We start from the raw sequence: 16,784 nt of genomic DNA on the forward strand, positions 1-16,784 counted from the left end.
TGTTATCTGCCTCTAATGTGTCCAATCCCCTAATTATCTTATATGTTTCAATAAGATCCCCCCTCATCCTTCTAAATTCCAGTGTATACAAGCCCAATCGCTCCAGCCTTTCAACATACGACAGTCCCGCCATTCCGGGAATTAACCTAGTGAACCTACGCTGCACGCCCTCCATAGCAAGAATATCCTTCCTCAAATTTGGAGACCAAAACTGCACACAGTACTCCAGGTGCGGTCTCACCAGGGCCCTGTACAACTGTAGAAGGACCTCTTTGCTCCTATACTCAACTCCTCTTGTTACGAAGGCCAACATTCCATTGGCTTTCTTCACTGCCTGCTGTACCTGCATGCTTCCTTTCATTGACTGATGCACTAGGACACCCAGATCTCGTTGAACTCCCCCTCCTCCTAACTTGACACCATTCAGATAATGTTGATAAATCTGTGACTTAAGGCAGACACAAAAAGCTGGAGTAACTCAGCGGGTCAGGCAGCATCTCTGGAGAAAAGTAACGGGTGACATTTCGGGTTGAGACCCTTCTTCAGACTGTGAGTTGTTTGTGTCTGCCTGACCTTCTTCAAAGGGTCTCGATCCGAAACGTCACCCATTCCTTCTCTCCCGAGATGCTGCCTGACCTGCTGAGTTACTCCAGCATTTTGTGAATAAATACCTTCGATTTGTACCAGCATCTGCAGTTATCATCTTATACTACTCTTTTCTCCACAGATAGGGTGGCGTAGCGGTAGAGTTGCTACCTTACAGCACCAGAGACCCGGGATCGATCCTGGCTACGAGTGCCGTCTTTATGGAGATTGTACATTCTCCCCATGACCTGCGTGGGTTTTCTCCAAGAATTTTGGTTTCCTCCCACACTCCAGACGTACATTTCTGTAGGTTAATTGGCTTGGTAAAGAAGTAAAAAGTGTCCCTAGTGTGTGTGTGTAGTGTTATTGTACAAGGATCGCTGGTCGTTGCGGACTGGATGGGCCAAAGGGCCTGTTTCTACGTTGTATCTCTACATTAAACCAAAATAAACTAAACTAAAGGCTGCCTGACCCTCTGAGTTACTCCAGCACTGGGTGTCTTTTATTTGTGAATGAAACCAAGGGGCAGGCTGATGCTGACATCCAGCGGAGAACTGCAGAACTGCAGGCTGGAGGCCAGCCGGGTTACTTCTATTTAGGGAAGATATGCAAATATAAAGGACGAACACAAAGCTTTAATTTGTGAAACCTGACAGTAGTTTAGACGAGAAAGAATGGCAATACATAAAGTTAAACTTTGTTTATAGGTAGTGAGTGCCTAAGAAGATGCGATCTAAAGTTTGTAATCGCGGCTCGTGTTGGGGTAAAGGAGTAGTGACAGTGATTGGGGGTGCGTGAGCAACCAACACAAAGCATACTTACCTGGCAGGGGAGAATCAGTGGTCATGATGGCTGATCGCCCAGGACGAGGCTATCCCATTGCACTTCGGGTGTGCTGACGCCTGCGATGTCCCCAAATGCGGGATACTCGACTGCAAAATTTGTGGTAGTGGGGGACTGCGTTCGCGCTCTCCCCTGGTTTACAATATAAAAATAGAATGAAATATTGGTAGTGGGCTGATCATTAATCGCCCATCTCTTTCTCCAGAAATGCTCCAGTATGGAGGGAGTTCAGTTCATCGGTAAAACTCACTGCTACAATTGTGCCTGTCAGAGACAAATTCTTGATTAGAACGGGTGTGGAGGGTTGTGGGGCGAAGGCAGAGATCAACCAAGATTGGCCCCCATAACAAGAGGAGTTGAGTATAGGAGCAAACAGGTCCTTCTGCATGTGTACAGGTCCCTGGAGTACTGTGTGCAGTTTTGGTCTCCAAATTTGAGGAAGGATATTCTTGCTATTGAGGGCGTGCATCGTAGGTTTCCTAGGTTAATTCCCGGAATGGCGGGACTGTCATATGTTGAAAGACTGGAGCGCTTAGGCTGGAATTTAGAAGGATGAGAGGGGATCTTATTGAAACATATAAGATTATTAAGGGGTTGGACACGCTCTAACGTTGGGGGAGTCCAGAACCAGGGGGCACAGTTTAAGAATAAGGGGTAGGCCATTTAGAACGGAGATGAGGGAAAACTTTTTCAGTCAGAGAGTTGTGAATCTGTGGAATTCTCTGCCTCAGAAGGCAGTGGAGGCCAATTCTCTGAATGCTTTCAAGAGAGAGTTAGATAGATCTCTTAAGGATAGTGGAGTCAGGGGGTATGGGGAGAAGGCAGGAACGGGGTACTGATTGAGAATGATCAGCCATGATCACATTGAATGGTAGTGCTGGCTCGAAGGCAAGAATAGCAAGAATGGCCTACTCCTGCACCTATTGTCTATTGAATGGCCTAATTCTATTCATCATTACTCCAATAATTTGTGTGAACTTGTGTTTTGTTGTCATGTTTCAGATAGAAAGAATGGAATTTTTACTTGCAGCAGTACAACAGAATATGTAAATTATATATATATATAGTTTGCATGCGCATGTATGTGCTATATTTTGACAGCCACACCGACCTCTCCACTAACGCTGCCGGGTCCTCCATGATGCTGACCCAGCCCCCAGCCGCCGACTCCGTCAACTCGCGGTCATGTGGAGAATGTACAAACTCCGTACGGACAGGACAGACGGACACCCATCGTAGCAGCATCTTTCAAACTGGCTATGAATATACAAGTTATCTATAGAAGGCCACTCAACCCCTCAAACCTGCTCAGGCATGTAACAAAAGCAGCCCACTGGAAGCAACGTCGGTGCAGAAAGGAACTGCAGATGCTGCCTCGATACCGATGACAGACAGAATGCTGGAGTAACTCAGCTGGTCAGGCAGTATGTCTGGAGAAAAGGAATAGGCGATGTTTTGGGTCAGAACCCTTCTTCAGACTGAATCTTATTGAAACATATAAGATAATTAGGGGATTGGACACATTAGAGGCAGGAAACATGTTCCCAATGTTGGGGGAGTCCAGAACAAGAGGCCACAGTTTAAGAATAAGGGGTAGGCTATTTAGAACGGAGATGAGGAAGAACTTTTTCAGTCAGAGAGTGGTGAAGGTGTGGAATTCTCTGCCTCAGAAGGCAGTGGAGGCCAGTTCGTTGGATGCTTTCAAGAGAGAGCTGGATAGAGCTCTTAAGGATAGCGGAGTGAGGGGGTATGGGGAGAAGGCAGGAACGGGGTACTGATTGAGAGTGATCAGCCATGATCGCATTGAATGGCGGTGCTGGCTCGAAGGGCTGAATGGCCTACTCCTGCACCTATTGTCTATTGTCTGATCTGGGGGGAGGGCAATGAAAAACCAGAGGTTGAGAAAAGGTTGCCAGCCCCGACTTGTTCTGGCCTTTTCTTGCTTGCAGTCCCCCCCCCCCCCCCCCAACAACCAAATCTTTCAAATCCTCATCTACTCTTTTTCTCCAGAGATGCTGCCTGACCCACTCAGTTACTCCCGCATCGTGTGTTTATCTTTGCTAGAAACCGGCATCTACAGTTCTTTCCAACACTCAAGATGGTTGTGGCCTGTCTGCATCATTGAATATATTTTACTTTAGTAATCTTTAAAAAATTCTAATAATTTGAATATTTAGTTTTACAACTTTTTGGAGGTTAATACACCAGGCTTGACACAATCCTTTCCTGGCTCACGTTCCACCACAGTTGAGGGAGTTCAGCACTTCCAAAAGTGCTGTCTTTTTGGAGATGAGATTTCAAATTAAGATTCCCACTGCTATTTGTATTGTGTGTTAAAGGTCGCCGCATGCAAACTTGCAGATTCGCAGGACTCCTCTCACGAGAACAGCAGGAAGGCAGCAGTGGCGCAGCGGTAGAGTTGCCGCCTTACAGCACCAGGGACCCAGGTTCAATGCTGACTACGGGTGCAGTCTGTACGGAGTTTGTATGTTCTCCCCGTGACCTGCGTGGGCTTTTCCTGGGAACTCTACTTTCCTCCCACATTCCAAAGGCAGGTTTGTAGGTTAAACGGCTTGGTAAAAATTGGTAAATTGTATGTGTTGGATGGCATCAATGTACAGGGTTCGCTGGTTGACGTGGATTCAGTGGGCCACGCTGCATCTCTAAACTAAACTGCATTGATGCACCTGGTCTCTTTTTGCCAGCAAGATGTGGGATCTGAACACTATACATCAACTGTTAATTCCTCCATCAGCTCTCCTGTTTTTCAATACTGTGTCTCCTTTCAGGGTTTGGACACGCACAGAACACTTTGTTCTCTCTTGACAACCTGTGATGTTAGATTTTGGAGTACTCTGCGAGCCACAAAAAGTACAGTACAGACCCCCTGCCCTCCCCATGAATGTTTAGTTTAGAAATATAGCACAAAAGCAGGCCCTTTGACCCATCGCGTCTGCACCGACCAGCGATCCCCACACACTAACACTACCCTACACACACTAGACAAAATTTTACATTTACTGTATACCAAGTTAATTAACCTACAAACCTGTCCATACAGTATTTGGAGTTTGGGAGGAAACCGAAGATCTCAGAGAAAACCCATGCAGGTCATAGGGAGAACGTACAGGATCCGTACAGACAAGCACTTATAGTCAGGATCGAACCCGCTCTCTGGCGCTGTAAGACAGTAGGTCAACCGATGCACCACCTTTATGTTGAGGAAGGGAGATACACTTGGCACAACAAACAATCTGCTGGTGGATCTCAGTGAATAGAGTAATAGCAGTGGGCTGGAAAGGGACTGTCAACAATTTGGGTCAAAAGCCTGCAGGGATTGCACACTGAGCAAGTTTGCCTGTAGATAATGGCTCACACTTGAATATCACTGTGACATTTCATTGCTTCGGGAACCTCCCATGGTTATGAAAACCACTACCGAATTGAAAGTTCTTTTCGTGGGTTTCAAAGGTCTTTTTTGGTCACGTGTACCAATCAAGGTAGTGATATATGCGAATTACCAAACACCCATATGAAAAAAAGCAACAAGACGAACAGCTACATGAAAGTTAGCAAACATCCACCACAGCAGATTCCCCACATACTGTGATGGAAGGCCAAAATTACCGCTTCCTCTTTATTCTCCCATGGTCAGGGCAGTCGTACCATCCGTCCGAGCGATCGAAGCTCCCGCAGCTGGTGGTCGTGGATGGGAAAGAGGCATAACTAATGCGAATGGGTGATCAATGGTCGGCCTGGACACACTGGGATTAGGATCCTGTGTTCATGCTGCATTTTCAAACTTTATAAACAATTTTATACTAAACTTCTACGATTTTCTGGTTTTGTTTCAGATTTCCTGGACTTGCTGTTTATAGATTCTGAATATCTTTTATAGTTATTTCACTGAAAGTAAAATATTAGTTACTAGTTTCAGTGAAATGCAATATTCTGCACAAATCCTCTGTGCAATGGCATCACTTGATTTGCTCATTTAAAAGACACTATTAACGCTAATGAAAATATATATTTTTAACTTTTCCTAATAGGAACTAAATTTATTTAAATGCTTCAGAAACGCGCTCCTTGGGGGCATTTAGTGTCAATATTATGCATTGAAACAAATGTAAACTGTTGAAATAACGGACAAACATTGATTAAAAGATGTGATCAAAATGACTGTGACAAAAGGGGCCAACATTTCTGGACAGCAACAGTCCAAGGAATATTGGGAGTTACAGGATATAGAGCCAAGAGTCACACAGCACAGAAACAGGTCCTTCAGTACAACTCATTCATGCCGACCAATCTAAGTTAGTCCCATTTGTCCATGTTTGGCCCATAACCCTCTAAACATTTCCAATCCATGTAAATGTCCAAGTGTGTTTGAAAAGCTAGGATAGTCCACCAGGTGGCGTCACCACAGTGGCTTCCTCGCCAACAATCTGTCTGTCCTTTCTTCGGTTTTTGTTATTTCCTGGAGACCGGCCCGGCACTTCATGCCGCGGGCGCGGCGCGGACTTTAACACCGCGGAGCTGCGATCCTTTGCTGAGGATCAACTGTGGAGAGCTCCAACCGCGGGGCCTGTGGACTTTAACATCGTGAAGCCCGCGGTCTCTGGTAAGAAGAGGCCGACTCTGGAGCTCCATGCTGTGGAGAGAGTTTCAACCGTCCCGACGCCGGAGTTTCGATCAGCGAGGGCTCGGACATCAGACAGTCGGCATCGTTCAACAGCCCCGACCGTGGGTGAACAAAGAGGAAGATGCTTGAACTTTATTACCTTCAACCACAGTGAGGAATGTGGAATCCGCTGTGGTGGATGTTTATGTTAAATATTACTTTATGTGGCTTTGTGTCTTGTTGCTTTTCACTTAGTATGGCTGTATGGTAACTCAAATATCACTGTACCTTAATTGGTACATGTGACAATAAATTGATCTTGAAATCTTGATAGTCCCTGCCTCAACTCAAGAGACGCCCCTCCAAATAAGGGATACTGGGTAAATGTCTGTAAATGTAAGTAAATGTCTAAGTGAATGCCTGTATCGAATGTAACCTCCGGAAATGTCGGATGGGCTTGTTAAAAAAGATGTTTTGTAAATGATATTTATTACTTGAATAAAGTATTTTTTGATATTTTAAAAAATAAAAAAATAAAAAATTTTAAACTACCTCCCCTGGCAACTCGTTCCATACACCCACCACCCTCTGAGTGAAAATGTTACCCCTCAAATTCCTATTAAATCCTGCCCCTCTCACCTTTAACCTGTGTTCTCTGGTTCTTGATTCTCCTTCCCTAGGTAAAAGATTGTGCATGCTATTCCCCTAAATGATTTTATACACCTCTATAAGATCACCCCTCAGCCTCGTGCATTACAAGGAATGAAGTCCCAGCCTACCCAACCTCTCCCTGTAGCTCAGACCCTTGAGACCTGACAACATCCTTGTAAATCTTCTCTGCGCCCTTTTTAGCTCAATGACTTCCTTTCTATAGCAGGATGACCAAAACTGAACAGAATACAGCCTCACCAATGTCTTTCACAACTATAACATAATGTCCTGACTTTTATACTCAATACCCTGACTGATGAAGGTCAACTTACCAAAAGTCTTCTTTATCGCATTATCTACATGTGAGGGAGAACGTACAAACTCCGTAAAGACAGCACCCACAGTCAGGATCAAACCGGGTTTAATCAAACGGGCCACAGTAAGTAAGGCAACAACTCTACTGCTGCGCCACCGTGCCATCCCAATCTCTCAAGTCTAAAGTCTACTACTAGTTCCCTCTACTCTACAACACTCCCCAGGGCCCTACCATTCACTGTTAACCTTCTGCCCTGACATTTTATCAGAGTAGATAGTTTAGTTTAGTTTATTGTCACGTGTATCAAGGTACAGATAAAGGCTTTTATTGCCCGCTAACCTGATAGATGTATAAGTAAGTTGCAAACCTACAAACTATCATGGTAACCATTGCAATTACTGTTTTTATTTGAGCGAAATACAACTTGAAATGTTAGCCAGAAATTTCAGCTTAAGTTACTGTCCCTCGCTAGTTAGTTCCACGATTCAGTCACATTATGTCGATATACAGTAGAGTCACAGAGTCATACAATCATAGAGTCTTAGAGTGTGGAAACAGGCCCTTCAGCCCAACTTGTCCTCACTGGCTAACATCTCCCAGCTACACTAGTCCCACCTGCCTGCGTTTGGTCCATATCCCTCCAAACATATCCGATCGATGTACCCGCTTCTTAAATATTGGGATTGTCCCAGCTTCAACTTATTATTTCCCCTTCACCTTAAACCTATGTCCCCTGGTCCTCGATTCACCTACTCTGGGCAAGAGACTCTGAGCATCTACCCGATCTATTCCTCTCATGATTTTATACACCTCTGTAAGATCGCCCCTCGACCTCCTGCGCTCCAGGGAATAGAGACCCAGCCTACTCAACCTCTCCCTACAGATGAGAAGTGACACAGCTGGCATCCTGGTGCCATCGCAACAACCTGGAGCTCAATGCTCTTAAGACAGTGGAACTAAATGTAGACTTTCGAAGAGATCCCCCTCCCCTCCCCCCACTCACCATCAACAACACCACAGTCACATCTGTGGAGTCATTTAAGTTCCTTGGAACCATCATCTTCAGGGACCTTAAATGGGGGGCCACCATCGACTCCACAGTCAAAAAGGCCCAACAGAGGATGTACTTCCTGCGGCAACTGAGGAAACACAATCTGCCACAGGCAATGATGGTCCAATTCTATACTGCTATCATTGAGTCCGTCCTCACCTTCTCCATCATGGTCTGGTTTGGCTCAGCCACCAAGCACGACATCCAGAGGCTGCAACAAATCGTTCGATCAGCTGAGAAGGTTGTTGGCTGCAACCTTCCCCCCATTGACGAACTGTACACTGCAAGGGCCAGGAAGCGAGCGGGCAAGATCATCTCTGACCCCTCTCACCCTGGCCACAAACATTTTGAAGCACTTCCCTCTGGAAGGCGACTCCGGACTATCAAAGCAGCCACAGCCAGACATAAAAACAGCTTTTTTTCCACGAGTTTTAGTTCTACTCAATAACCAAAGTCTATAGATTCTTTTTTGCTCTGGTTTATTTTGACCCACATGTTTAGACCATAAAGTTGTATCCTTGTGGTTTTATGCTTTATTCTTAATTGTTAACTGTATGTTTGTGTTGTCATTTGTGAGCGGAGCACTAAGGCACATTCCTTGTATATGCACATACTTGGCCAATAAACTTATTCATTAATTCAATCATAGCTCAGACCCTCTAATCCTGGCAACATGCTCGTAAAAATTCTCCATACCCTTTCCAGCTTGTAGTCAGTCCCCTTGTAGTAGGGTTGCCAACTGTCCCATATTAGCCAGGACATCCCATATTTTGGGCTTAAATAGTTTGTCCCATACAGGACCGCCCTTGTCCCGTATTAGTAGGGTTGCCAACTTCCTCACTCCCAAATAAGGGACAAAGGGTGACGTCACCGCCCTGCACCCCACGTGATCTCCCCCGGCCAGAGGCCGCCATTGGTGGAGCGGGAGCACGTGGCCGCTGGCTGGGTGAGGTCACGTGGGGCGCGGGGCGGTGACGTCACCTTGTCCCGTATTTGGAAGTGAGGAAGTTGGCAACCCTACTTGTAGATATGTCATCCTATTAATTCATAACTCCTATTAACAAAACTCTCTCTGCTTCCTTGGTCTTTTTTGCCTTTAGGTCCAATTAGCACTGGCTCACCGAGCGATTAATATTCGGCGCATCGAGGAAGGAGAGTAATTGTCTGAAACCCCCACAAAGGTGAAAGAGATTTAACCAATCCGCAGCACAATCCCACATGTATAAGTGGTGGAATCGCCCAGTCCTGGACTCACGCCAACTTACGGAAATGATTAAGATAAAGAAGCCTAGAAGTAAGTGGTGGCTGCTTTTATCAACATCCGTACATCTTCTCTTGAGCAAGTCTGTGCCACGTATTGATTTCTTTATTCATTAGTGTTTTTAACGATAAGAATAAACTGTTCCATTGGTTTTCTCCAGTGTCTACAAGCCGAGACTGTGATTCAATTGTGGGTATGCTTCTCTTTAAGTTTAGTCTAGTTCACAGATACAGCGCGGAAACAGGACCCTCAGCCCACCGAGTCCGCGCCGACCAGTGACCCCCGCACACTAACACTGTCATACACACCAGGGACAGTTTACAATTTTACCAAAGCCAATTAACCTACAAACCTGCGCGTCTTTGGAGAGCGCGAGGAAACCGGAGCTCCCGGAGAAAACCCACGCAGTTCACGGGGAGAACGTACAAACTCCGTACAGGCAGCACCCGTAGTCAGAATCGAACGCGGGTCTCCGGCGCTGCAACTCTACCACTGCACCAGAGACCCGCCCAAGTCACAGGCTTGTGGGATTAGTTCCCACACAAGTAACTCCACCATAAAATTCAGGCTAGCATTTTATGTCAAGCAGCAACTCAGAACAAAGGGGGTTCTGAGCCCCACAAAGAAGGCTCCACCAGCTGTGACACTATCCCGTTACAATCCGATGCTTGGTATGACAAACAAACTAATCGAACCTACAGTCCTGCTGTTTCTTATGCCTCCATGTTTGGACGTGCCAGACTCAAGTGTTGGGCAGGAGTGGAACAGAGGGGAGAATGAGATTCACCTATAAAGCTGCAGGAAAATCAATCTGCACTCAGGCAGTCCAGAGACAATGGCTGTTCCTGAAAGTCTCCATCATTCATAAGTGCCAAAAAAATATTAAAATTAATAGGAATATTAAAAATGCTAAAAATTAGAACATAAAATACAGGAACATTTTGCCGAGCTCCATTAATTAAACAAAGTGTAAATGATTGTGTTCTATTATTGTTTGACAGAATGATTAAAACTGTGAATAACGTGTGATTAAAATTTTTAACCCCACAATTAATTTTTTAATCCTCAGATAAATCTAGTGATTTTTTAAGTCTATTCATCATCAGATTGCTGGCTTCACTGTAATGGTGGGATTATTATGTCAGCTGAGAAATGCCACTTTATTACTTCTTACACCACAGGTATTTGTCTTGACAAAACTAAATAGCTTTTAAATCAATTTTGGTGGATAGTTAAGAGGAATGTAGAATGACTAACATTGTTCATTCCCCAGAGTCAGATAGTAAACCAATGATTTTAGAATGACCTTGTCTTCTACAAACATATTTACAATGCCAATCATAGAACAGAGAACAGACACAAAGTGTTGGAGTAATCAGCAGATCAAGCAGCATCTCTGAAAAACATAGACACAAGTTGCTGGAGTAACTCAGCGGGACACACTTCTATCAGGTCTGTCTCCCCTCAACCTTCTGGAGAGACCGAATGGGTGACATTTCGGCTCAAGACCCTCCTTCAGGCATCTCTGGAGAATATGGATGGATGGTGTTTTGGATTGGGACCCTAAAACCAACGTGAAAACCAGCATCCGCAGTTCCTTCCGACACATGAAAACCAGCATCTGCAGTTCTTTATTAATCCATAGCAGTTCTCTGCTGGATGTCAGCATCAGCCTGCCCCTTGGTTTCATTCACAAATAAAAGACACACAGTGCTGGAGTAACTCAGAGGCTCAGGCAGCCTTCAGTTTAGTTTATTTTGGTTTAGTGTAGAGATACAACGCAGAAACAGGCCCTTTGGCCCATCCAGTCTGTAATGACCAGCGATCCTTGTACAATAACGAGTAGTGTAAGAAAATAACTGCAGATGCTGGTACAAATCAATGGTCTTTATTTCACAAAATGCTGGAGGTCTGACTCAGCAGGTCAGGCAGCATCTCAGGGGAGAAGGAATGGGTGACGTTTCGAATCGAGACCCTTCTCCAGACTGTTGTCAGGGGGGCGGGACAAAGGAAGGATATAGGTGAAGACAGGAAGATAGAGGGAGAACTGGGAAGGGGGAGGGGAAGAGAGGGACAGAGGAACTATTTAAAGATGGAGAAGCAAGCTGCCCAAGCGAAATATGAGGTGTTGTTCCTCCAATTTCCGGTGGGCCTCACTATGGCACTGGAGGAGGCCCACGACAGAAAGGTCAGACTGGGAGGGGGAGTTGAAGTGCTCAGCCACCGGGAGATCAGGTTGGTTAAGGCAGACTGAGCAAAGGTGTTGAGCGAAACGATCGCCGAGCCTGCGTTTGGTTTCGTCGATATAAAGAAGAGCAGCGGATGCAATAGATGAGGTTGGAGGAGGTGCAGGTGAACCTTTGTCTCACCTGGAAAGACTGTTTGGTTCCTTGGATGGAGTTGAGGGGGGAGGTAAAGGGACAGGTGTTGCATCTCGTGCGGTTGCAGGGGAAGGTGCCCGGGGATGGGGTGGTTTGGGTAGGAAGGGACGAGTGGACCAGGGAGTTACGGAGGGAACGGTCTCTGCGGAACGCAGAGAGGAGAGGAGATGGGAAGATCTGGCCAGTAGTGGGGTCCCGTTGTAGGTGACGGAAATGTTGGAGGATGATTTGTTGGATACGCTGGCTGATGGGGTAGAAGGTGAGAATGAGGGGGATTCTGTCCTTGTTACGAATGTGGGGAGAGGGAGCAAGAGCGGAGCTGTGGGATGTAGAAGAGACCCTAGTGAGAGCCTCATCTATAATGGAAGAGGGGAAGCCCCGTTTCCTGAAGAATGAGGACATCTCTGATGCCCTAGTGTGAAACACCTCATCCCGGCTGCAGATGCGGCGTAGACGGAGGAATTGGGAGTAGGGGATAGACTTTTTGCAGGGGACTGGGTGGGAAGAAGTGTAGTCCAGATAGCTGTGCGAGTCAGTGGGTTTATAGTAGATGTCAGTCACTAGTCGGTCTCCTGTGATGGAGATGGTGAGGTCCAGAAACGGGAGGGAGATGTCGGAGATAGTCCAATTATATTTAAGAGCAGGATGGAAATTGGTAGTGAAGTGTATGAAGTCAGTGAGTTCTGCATGGGTACAAGAGGTAGCACCAATGCAGTCGTCGATGTAGCGGAGGTAGAGTTCGGGGATGGGGCCGGTGTACGTCCGGAACAGAACTTGTCAAAGGAGAAGTTGTTAAGGGTAAGAACCAGCTCTGCTAGGCGGAGGAGAGTGTTAATAGATGGGGATTGGCTGGTTCTACGGTCGAGGAAGAAACAGAGGGCTTCAAGACCATCCTTGTGGGGGATGGAAGTGTAGAGTGACTGGACATCCTTTTATGGTAAAGATGAGGGAGTGGGGGCCTGGAAACCGGAAGTTATCGAGGAGAAGGAGAGCATGTGAGGTGTCTACCTTTGCCTTTGCCTTACATGGATAGGTGACGTTTCACAGAGTGCTGGAGTAACTCAGTGGGTCAGGCTGCGTCTCTGGGGAACATGGATAGGTGACGTTTCAGGTCAGGGTGCTTCTTCAGTTCAGTCTGTTCTCCACAGATAGGGTGGCGTAGCGGCAGAGTTGCTGCCTTACAACGCCAGAGACCCGGGATCGATCCTGGCTACGAGTGCCGTCTTTATGGAGATTGTACATTCTCCCCATGACCTGCGTGGGTTTTCTCCAAGAATTTTGGTTTCTTCCCACACTCCAGACGTACATTTCTGTAGGTTAATTGACTTGGTATAGAAGTAAAAAGTGTCCCTAGTGTGTGTAGGATATTGTTATTGTACAAGGATCGCTGGTCGTTGCGGACTGGATGGGCCAAAGGGCCTGTTTCTACGTTGTATCTCTACACTAAACCAAAATAAACTAAACTGAAGGCTGCCTGACCCTGTGAGTTACTCCAGCACTGGGTGTCTTTTATTTGTGAATGAAACCAAGAGGCAGGCTGATGCTGACATCCAGCGGAGAACTGCAGAACTGCAGGCTGGAGGCCAGCCAGGTTACTTCCATTTAGGGAAGATATGCAAATATAAAAGGACGAACACAAAGCTTTAATTTGTGAAACCTGACAGTAGTTTAGACGAGAAAGAATGGCAATACATAAAGTTATACTATGTTTATAGGTAGTGAGTTCCTAAGAAGATGCGATCTAAGGTTTGTAATCGCGGCTCGTGTTGGGGTAAAGGAGTAGTGACAGTGGTTGGGAGGGCGTGAGCAGCCGACACAAAGAGTAACTCAGCAGGTGAGGCAGCATCTCGGGAGAGAAGTAATGGGTGACTTTTCGGGACTCGACCCGAAACGTCACCCATTCTTTCTTTCCCGAGATGCTGCCTGACCTGCTGAGATCCTTCAGCATTTAGTGAACAAAGCATACTTACCTGGCGGGGGAGAATCAGTGGTCACGATGGCAGGGGTTCTCTGTGGGACTGGGTGGGCCCTGACCTGCTGGAATTGTACAACGACATACTTCTAGCCGGCAGCATGTCAGACTCTATGAGGAAGGGCAGCATCACCCTAATCTGCAAGCAGAAGGGGGAGATGAATGACATAAGGAATTGGAGACCCATCACATTGTTGAATGTAGATTACAAAATCCTGTCTAAGGCCATCGCCAACCGGGTCAAGTCTGCTCTGGGACGGGTGATCCACCCGGACCAAACCTGTGCTGTACCTGGCAGGAAAATCTCAGACAGCCTGGTGCTGCTGAGAGATACCATTGCCTACGTGCAGGACAGACGGGTGGATGCCTGCCTGGTCAGCTTGGACCAGGAGAAGGCCTTCGACAGGATATCGCACACGTATATGAGGGACGTGCTCTCCAAAATGGGCTTTGGGGAGGGAATCAGGAAGTGGATACACCTGCTCTACACCGATATCTGTAGTGCAGTCCAAATTAATGGGTGGGAATCAGACAGTTTCCCCGTCAGGTCTGGAGTCAGGCAGGGTTTCCCTCTCTCCCGTCTTGTTCGTCTGTTGCATTGAACCCTTTGCCGAATCCATCAGGAAGGATGCGAGCATAAGAGGAGTGACATTGCCAGGCAGTGGGGGCACTCAGGTCAAGGCCTCCCTGTACATGGACGATGTCGCCGTCTTCTGCTCGGATCCAGGGTCGGTCCGCAGACTGATCAGCGTCTGCGACCAGTTTGAGTTGGCCACGGGGGCCAGGGTAAACCGCAGGAAGAGCGAGGCCATGCTCTTTGGCAACTGGCCCGACCGATCTTCCATCCCCTTCACCATCAAGCCTGACTTCCTGAAGGTGCTGGGGATCTGGTTCGGGAAGGCTGAGGCATAACAAAAATTGGCTGGAGCGGATAGCCAAGGTGGGGAAGAAGCTGGAGCTGTGGAAACAGCGCTCCCTCTCCATCACGGGGAAAAACCTGGTCATCAGGTGTGAGGTGCTCTCGGGGCTGCTGTACTTGGCGCAAGTGTGGCCCGTCCCTCTCTCCCACGCCAAGGGGATCACCCGGGCCGTCTTCCGTTTCATCTGGGGGTCGACGATGGACCGGGTGCGACGAGCCACAATGCACAAGTCGGCAGACAACGGGGGTAAAGACGTGCCCAACGTCGCCCTCATTCTGATGGCCACCTTCGTGTGTGGCTGCATCAGGCGGAGCATTGAGCCAAGGCATGTGGGCACCAAATGCCACTACCTGCTGAGGTTCTACCTGTCCCCGGTGTTGCAAAGGATGGGCCTGGCGCAGATGCCACGCAATGTGCCAATCAGCTGGACATTGCCGAACCATCTGTCGTTTGTGGACAGGTTCTTCCAGACCAACACCTTTGACCACAAGTCCATCGGGCAGTGGTCAGCACGGAACGTCCTGCAGGGGAATGACTCCATGGATCCTGTGGCGTGGTTCCCAGAGCAGACTGCCCAGCTTGTCTGGCAAGATGCCTCATCGCCAGAACTCACCAACAAGCACCAAGACCTGGCTTGGCTGGCGGTGAGGGGAGCCCTCCCAGTCAGATCCTTCCTGCACCGCCGGAACCTCACTACCAGCGCACGCTGCCCTCGGGACGGCTGCTACGGAGAGGAGACGGTGGCCCACCTCTTCACAGAGTGTGGATTTGCCAAGAGAGTCTGGAGAGGTCTGCAGGGGTCCCTGTCACGATTCATTCCGAGCAGCTCCGTCACAGAGGACTCTGTGCTCTACGGATTGTTCCCAGGGACGCATTCCGAGACTGACATCGAGTGCTGCTGGAAGGTCATCAACTCGGTGAAAGACGCTCTTTGGTCTACCCGATCCTTGTTGACCTCCCAGCGGAGCGAGCTGTCCGTCAAGGAATGCTGCCGACTGGCCCACTGCAGACTACAGGAGTACGTGCTGAGGGATGCACTGAAGCTTGGTGCAGCCAACGCCAAGGCCCTGTGGGGGAGGACCACAGTCTAGGGTCCTTCCGCTGCTGGACATGGGGGGCAGGGTGTGGTGGAGGGAGACGCCCCTCCAAATAAGGGATGCTGGGTAAATGCCTAAATGTAACTAAATGTCTAAGGGAATGTCTGTATCAAATGTAACCTCCGGAAATGTCGGATGGGCTTGTTTAAAAATATGTTTTGTGAATATTTATTATTTGAATAAAGTATTTTTTGATAAAAAATATTAAAAAAATTTAAAAAAAGATGGCTGATCGCCCAGGACGAGGCTATCCCATTGCACTTCGGGTGTGCTGACGCCTGCGATGTCCCCAAATGCGTGATACTCGACTGCAAAATTTGTGGTAGTGGGGGACTGCGTTCGCGCTCTCCCCTGGTTTACAATATAAAAACAGAATGAAATATTGGTAGTGATCTGATGGTTTAATCGCCCATCTTTCTTTCTCCATAAATGGTTCAGTATGGAGGGTATTGCGACAAGTGTGTCTGGAGATGCCAAACCAGTGGATATTTTTAAGGCACAGACAAATTCTTCATTAGAACTGGTGAGAGAAAGCAAGAGATTTAATTCTACTCCAATAATTAGTGTGAAATTGTGTTTTGTTGTCAATGATAGAACAATGGGATTATTACTTGCAGCAGCAACAACAGAACATGTAAATACACATATATATATATAGTGTGCGTGCAAATTATATGTACTATATTTTGACAACCGCTCCGACCTCTTCACTAACGCTGCCAGCTCCTCTCCGGGGGTCGACCCAGCCCCCAGCTCCGTCAACTCGTGGTCATGGGGAGAACGTACAAACTCTGTACAGACAGCACCCATAGTCGGGATCCGGGTATCTTGCGCTGTAAGGCAGCAACTCTACCGCTGTGCCACCCTGTTGTACCCCAACTGGCTGATTAACTATGGAATATTGGTTAATATAATTTTGACGGAATTAGAAGTAACACTAGCAAGTTTGCGGATGACAAAGCTGGGTGGCAGTGTGAACTGTAAAGAGGATGTTAGGAGGTTGCAGGGTGACCTGGACAGGCTGAGTGAGTGGGCAGATGCAGTATAATAATATAGATAAATGTGAGGTTATCCACTTTGGCGGCA

The 16,784-nt window shown here is 47.3% G+C and overlaps 1 non-coding gene and 1 pseudogene across 1 annotated transcript; both read left to right on the top strand.

Annotated features, from left to right (window-relative positions):
- Positions 1-1,399: 1,399 nt before the first annotated feature.
- LOC144606962 (U1 spliceosomal RNA) lies at positions 1,400-1,563 on the top strand. The gene has a single exon (XR_013549024.1). It is a non-coding gene; the product is annotated as a U1 spliceosomal RNA (small nuclear RNA).
- A 14,351-nt stretch (positions 1,564-15,914) lies between these two features.
- On the top strand, positions 15,915-16,052 carry LOC144606952 (U1 spliceosomal RNA; annotated as a pseudogene).
- Positions 16,053-16,784: the final 732 nt, after the last annotated feature.

Source organism: Rhinoraja longicauda, chromosome 27 (assembly GCF_053455715.1).
Source record: "Rhinoraja longicauda isolate Sanriku21f chromosome 27, sRhiLon1.1, whole genome shotgun sequence".
NCBI classification, from domain to species: Eukaryota; Metazoa; Chordata; class Chondrichthyes; order Rajiformes; family Arhynchobatidae; genus Rhinoraja; species Rhinoraja longicauda.